General features: G+C 37.4%; 1 non-coding gene across 1 annotated transcript; it reads left to right on the plus strand.

Annotated features, from left to right (window-relative positions):
• The first annotated feature begins 6331 nt into the window (after positions 1-6331).
• trnah-aug lies at positions 6332-6404 on the plus strand. The gene has a single exon. It is a non-coding gene; the product is annotated as a tRNA-His (tRNA).
• Positions 6405-6634: the final 230 nt, after the last annotated feature.

Below are 6634 nucleotides of genomic sequence, written 5' to 3' on the forward strand. Positions count from 1 at the left end.
TGTTTCTGCAAACAAGTATGGTCCTACAGCACAGATTGGGTTATTTTTGGAGAATTTCTCATCATCTAACTCATATATTTTTGCCCATTTATTCACAGTCCAGCCAAAGCCATTTCTTGTAAATTTGAAATATTCCCAACAGTTCTTAATTATGCTTGCTGCTGGGTTTTCTTCACTACTGCTTTTAATTCTGATCCAATATGAAAGTGCTATTTTGAACTATCTAATTTCTAAAGGAGTTTCTCCACCCTCTATTAGAAGGGTTGTTTTTATTTTTATATAACACAAAAATAAAAAAAAATAGAATATAGTAGGTGCAATTATAGAGCTACACACTCATGTACAGTAGGTGGCGGTATGCACCTATAAGTTGTTTGCAATCCACCAAGAAACAAACAACCAACAACAACAAAATAAAAATAAGATTATAATAATTAAGTTAATACGTACATCTTACATTATTTTTTATTAATTTTGTTGTCCTAAGGTAATTCATTAAATAAATTTTTTCTTGTAATCGACTAACTACTTCCCTTCTCTCAACAGAATATCTAGAACAGACTAACAAAACATGTTTTACTGTCTCTTCTTGAAAACAAAAATCACAATTTCCTGTTGGATGTTTCCTCATTTTAAATAATGTACTATTTAACCTTGTATGATCAAAACGTAATCTGGATATAATGGTTTCCTCTTTTCTATTTCTTCCTGTTCTCCTCATTCTAGCAACTTTTCTTTGAATACTGTAAAGCCACCTTCCAGTTCTATCCTCTTCCCATTGCTTCTGCCACCTTTCCTTAACCTTTTGTTTAATAATAGGTTCAATTTCTTCTTCACTAAATGGTATCATTATATCAATATAACTATTTTTTGTAGCTTGTTTTTCATATTCAGCTGCCAACTAATTTCCTTTTACTCCTATATATATGTAAAAATAACTGTTAAACCCAATGCCTGAATTCTATAAATTAAAAATTGAATCTAATAAAAGATCTGGTCGATTAATAGAAGGATTACTTAATATTGAATATAATGATGAACTTGAATCAGAACACATTATACTTCTTACAGGACGAACTTCCTTAATCCATCGTAAAGCCAAAATGATCCCCATCATCTCTCCTACATAAACTGACACTCCATCAGAATTCTTTTACATTTTTTAATACTGAATTCTGGAAGAATGAATGACACCCCACTATTGCTATGTGAATTTTTTTTTAAGCATCTGTATAAATTTGGACATATCCATAGTACTTATTGTCTAAATAAATTTGTACCGAAATTGGATGTAAGAGATTTTCTTTTTCCCTTCGTCTTGACTCCTCTGCTGCTTCCTACTCTTCTTCGTAGAGATTTGGTGGTCAGCAAAATCCGAAAAAAAAAAAAACAGATGAACTCATTTAGTCCTTTTTTTTTAATTCTTACTATCTTCAAATTCTATTAATCAAACCTGTTCTTTAACAAGCGGTTTATAATTTTACTTTCTGAGTTTTTCTGCATAGTGTTTATGACGTTTATTTTTTATTGTATGTTTTTTAAATCTATCTTCTACAATCTAATATAACATATATTGTTCCATTTTCTGCCAAATGTTGACATACACTTCCTGTATATTTATTCAATACAAACAATCTATAATTAGGGCCTGCATAGCTAAAAGTTATTCTTGTAATCAATTTAACTTTCTTTGAATCTTATTGCATCTTCCCTTTTTTCCTTTATTCCATTCTTTTTGACACTTTTTATAAATTTTTGTTTACCAATACTTTGTGTCTGTAAATTGCTTATACTAATTGTAAAATTTATTACACCTGTTGTTGCCCTTTTTGATTCCAAATCTACTATTTGCTGTATATCTATTAAAAATCTCCAAAAGACTTTCCTGTAAAATTATAAGTGCTGAATTTGAATCTGAACATATGCTTTTTATTTCTTCTATCAACTGAGCCGCTTAAAATATGGCTAACATTTCTCATTTGTATACAGACAATCCTTTATTGATTTGATTGCCTTGTACTTTTTGAAATCCAGACACTATAAATGCTATTTCAAATTTTTTTTTTATGCATTTGTATTTCTTTTCCTTCATCTATTAAAGATTTCATGGCGGTGGGTAACCAATAAGAAAAGTTGATTTTTGTTGTTGCCCTCACCTCCTAGCAGTGACGACAAATACATTGCTGACATGTGCGGCTCATTGCGTATTTTGGGTAACATGTGCATGCACGGCACGGCTAAGTGGGTTTTCCTATCAGAAAATTGTGTTAAAGATGAAAATTTGGTGATTTTTCTCTATTCTCTTTTCTTTTTTTATGGTTAAAACAGATTAACCTTTTCAAACATGCCTGGGGGAGTGGCAGCCTAGTGGTTAGGCCATAGAGCTTGGAATCCTGAGGAATCAGAGGTTCATCCTGAGAGATGGGTTAAATGCATAGGTAATTTTCTCCAATGTGAAATCAATCAAGTTCATTTATTAAACTTGTCCTGTCTTTGTTTTTATATTCAAGAACTGAAAATTTTTAAATTTCTTAAATAGATAACAGTGCTTATATTTAATTCCTAATTGTTATTTGTGTTCTCCAACCCCATTTCTTCCAAAATGTTCAGTCAGGTGACACAAAAAGTTCAGTCCGCTTTGCAGCTAAATTTTGCTAAAACATCTAAATGTCACTTCCACAATGTCACTTGTAGGGTTGCCAACTTCCTGAGAAAAAAAAAAAAAAGGGACACCTCATGTGTTTGCCAGCTGACCCGATTGCCTTTACCCCTCCTTGTGTGGGGATTTTTTTTAGCCCCCCTTTGTGTGTAAAATTATTTTTTTTTAAACAATTTGCATCAGAACTGAATTAGATGCATGTTTGTGAATGACTTGAGCATATGGAAAACAAATTATTATCCAGCAATTCACTTTAATACAAAATAACAAACTTCGCTTCATAAAATAAGGATCTTAAACGTAAGCCTTACCTGCTTAACTTCAAACTGTAAAATTAATATACTGTAAAACAATAAATAAAAAGTGAACAATTTTGGTGCAACAGCAAACTTGTGCAAACTTGTAAACATATTTGACGAAGGTGCACCACCCCCAAAAGCAGCATCAGCATTTAAATGCCTCAGTTCACCCCCCATACTGCTCTGTTGTCTCCTGCTATCTTCTCCGTGAGCAACACTTGGGTCGGGGAGAGCCAAGATGGCGGCTAGCTTGTAGACGTTATTAAATTGAGGAGGATTTGTCCCCTTGGAAGGAAGGCTGTAGCACCCCGGGGGCCTCCTCACCGGTTCTTTTCCTTGGAGCAAGTTATTTACTACTCTTAACTCAAACTGGGTAAAACCATATAAAAAAGGACTATAAAAACAGGAGTAAAAAAGTAACAGAATTTATTCCAGATCAGGTCGTTACAGGACAGAGAAAAAATGCTTAGAGCTTGCACAGCTGTGGTCTCAAAAATCACGTCCGTGAGCTTAGCTGTGCGTATCAGAAACTGACACGCCATCCATGTCTTGAACTCCATGCAGCTTGCTTCTATGCTTCAGGGTTACAGATACAGTAGCTCTCCTATCAGACCGGCTCCAAGATGTGCCCATATCCTGTGTATTCTTAAAGACACGAAGGCTGTCTTGATTAGATGACCTCCGTACACACCGTGACATCCACAATGTGAAGGAAGGCCTTCTGCTCTGTCTAATCTGACTAACAAAGTAACAATGCACATGATGTATAAAAGAATAAACCTAACAATGTTGATCTGAACTTGTCTCCTGTCAAAACAGATATATTTGTAATGTCTTCAACCTCGACAACAAAACACAAAACTGAAGGGCATCTGATACTAACTCCTACAAAGTCACCATCTACCAAGAAGGTAAAATGGAGCAAGCCACTGCAGAGATTGTGATAACGGTGCTAAAGCTAGCTATCGAGGAGAAAGGGAAATCCATTGGAAAATCCATCTGAGAGTTAAAGTCCACTATTAACTTTCTCTCCGCTGACATACAAGATATTAAAAACACACTGCACACCACGGTCAGCCAAGTCAGCAAAGTTGAGGAAAGATTTAAACACTGGGAAAAAGAGTAATAGAGCTAGCATTCGAGAAGAAGCGGTGGAATCTGTGGCTCCGCGGCATGCCTGTAGAAGGAACGAAGGATGTTAGGCTCAAGGTGGTGGAAGTATGTCAGAATATAATCCCAAACTATGGGGAGAAGCTTCTGGAGGTGATTGATTCAGTATATCGGCTAGGTAAAATAAACCCTAACAAACCACACCCTTAAGATATCATCATCCAATTCTCTATGAAGCATTCCCGCAACATGATCTGGAAAACGGCAAAGAAATCTGGCTACTTGAAGCAAAGAAACCTAAACCCTCACACGAGGCATTTGTTTTAGCTTTTCCACTACCAGTATGTAACAACATTCTCCACCTCACTTTCTATGATACAACTTTATCTGCGGTTTTTCGCACAACAAGGTTGCCAAGTTAGGGCTAGTGGCTCAATGGATAACGCGTCTGAGTACGGATCAGAAGACTGTAGGTTCGACTCCATTTTCATTGTCTTACACGTCTCCGTGCTTATTCCGAGTCAGCTGGTCAATCACTCTGGCAAACTCCTAAAGCAGATACAGCTTGAAGTCCAACCGCCATATGAGAAGAACTGGCACAAAAACTCCCTCATTGGTGATTGATGCAAGTGACAGTCATTCCATGCAGAACTTGCTAACTCCAAAAAATCTAAAATGATCTAATGCATTATAGTTTTGCTGTTTGAAAACCTTTACTTGCTCTTGAAGGGGCTTCAAAGTTTAAAACTAGTAAAGGGAAAAGTTCCACACTTTAAAGCTGTTTAGGAAGGTCCTTTCTGCACAGCTCAATTCACATGCAGCTTGGAACCCCATAACAATAAGTTGTCAATACTGTTGTTTTTTTGCCTGGTTCAGTGAAAGATGCTTGGTTGCATTAGATTTAAGCAGATGGTATTAGCCTGAAAATGACAGCACCACTCTACTTGCGTATCCAGCCCAAAGATTAGTTGAACCAACAAATTCTGGCATCTGGCTGCTGGTATCGTTCTGAACAGTACATTTTGAAAGTTTTGGAACATTTCTAAAAGACTGGGAGTTACTGGAGAGGGATTTCTTTCAAAGCAGCATTTTAACGCATTCCAGAACTGATCACTTTAAAACGTTGCCTTTTCAACTCTTACATTACAAGTGGTTTGAACAGTTATTTAAAAGTAGTATTGGGGATGGTAGGACATTGCAGTGGACACATATTTAATGAGAAAAATACAACAGCTGCTGTAAATGTCAATGCTCATTTTTGAAGGGGCCTAAATCTGGCATAACAGATTGACAGAAAATGCAAGTTTATAGCAGAGGGTGGTTTTGGTCCACCGACCTCTGGGTTATGGGCCCAGCACGCTTCCGCTGCGCCACTCTGCTTTCCTGAGGAGAAGAGAGAATTGGAACGGTAAATCAATTACTTAGGGTTTGGCTTTGTTAAGCCATAAGCCACAACATTAATTTTGGACATTTTGGAACAAACTCCATGCATATTTTAACTTTGAACATCTGTGGATTCAAATATATAGTTTTGCTATGCTGAACCAATCCTCAAGAGTAACAAATCCACTATCCAAAACACATTTCCTTGGGGATACCAGTCCTGACGCCCAACCTGCTGCGAGGAAGAAAAAAAAAACGACCACATACTTGCCCATTCTCTATCCCTGTGGGATTCCAGAGGTGCCAACACGGGGGAACACAAAGACAATTTGTCAAAATGGACCTCCCTCTTCAACTTCAGCTAGAGTGATACATTTGTGATGGAAGGTGAAAGTCAAAGAAGAGCTGCTAAAATATGCTCAGAAAATGAGGCCTAAACCAATATAAGTGGCCTTGTTTGAAAAAAACAATGTATTGTATGACTTTGTCTATGGTCACTGACTACTGGGCTATAGGCTGGTTCCAGACAAGAAACCTACTGGATTGCACAGCAGATGGGACTGGAACCAACAATCCCTTGCTCGGGAGGTATATCCATTAGGATGCTGGAGGAACACATCTCATCAGCCCCTATTGTGGAGGGTATTCAAAATGTCTGTGCACAAGATGAGTCCCTGTCCCTAGGCATGCTTTCATGTCCTGGCTGGCGCAGTAGGCAGCTCGTCAGTCTCATAATATGAAGGTCATGAGTCAAGCCTCACATGCAGCATTTGTTTTAGCTTTTCCACTCCCAGTATTTAACCACAATGTCCACCTAAATTTCTATGATGCGACTTTATTCGAGCTTTCGAACAATGATGTGTACATCTTGCTCAAGTTAGGGCTAGTGGCGCAATGGATAACGTGTCTGACTATGGATCAGAAGACTCTAGGTTTGACTCCTGGCTAGCTCGTTTCTTTATTCTCACTGTCTTACACGTCTCCGTGCTTATTCCGAGTCAGCTGGTCAATCACTCTGGCCAACTCTTAAAGCAGATACAGCTTGAAATCCAGCCCTCATATGAGAAGAAGTGGCACAAAAGCCCCCTCTTTGGTGATTGATGCAAGTGACAGTCATTCCATGCAGAACTTGCTAACTCCAAAAAATCTAAAATGATCTACTGCAATCAAGTTTTGCTGTTTG

The sequence above is a fragment of the Cyprinodon tularosa genome, unplaced genomic scaffold, assembly GCF_016077235.1.
Source record: "Cyprinodon tularosa strain WSP-4 unplaced genomic scaffold, ASM1607723v1 ctg233, whole genome shotgun sequence".
Taxonomy (NCBI): Eukaryota; Metazoa; Chordata; class Actinopteri; order Cyprinodontiformes; family Cyprinodontidae; genus Cyprinodon; species Cyprinodon tularosa.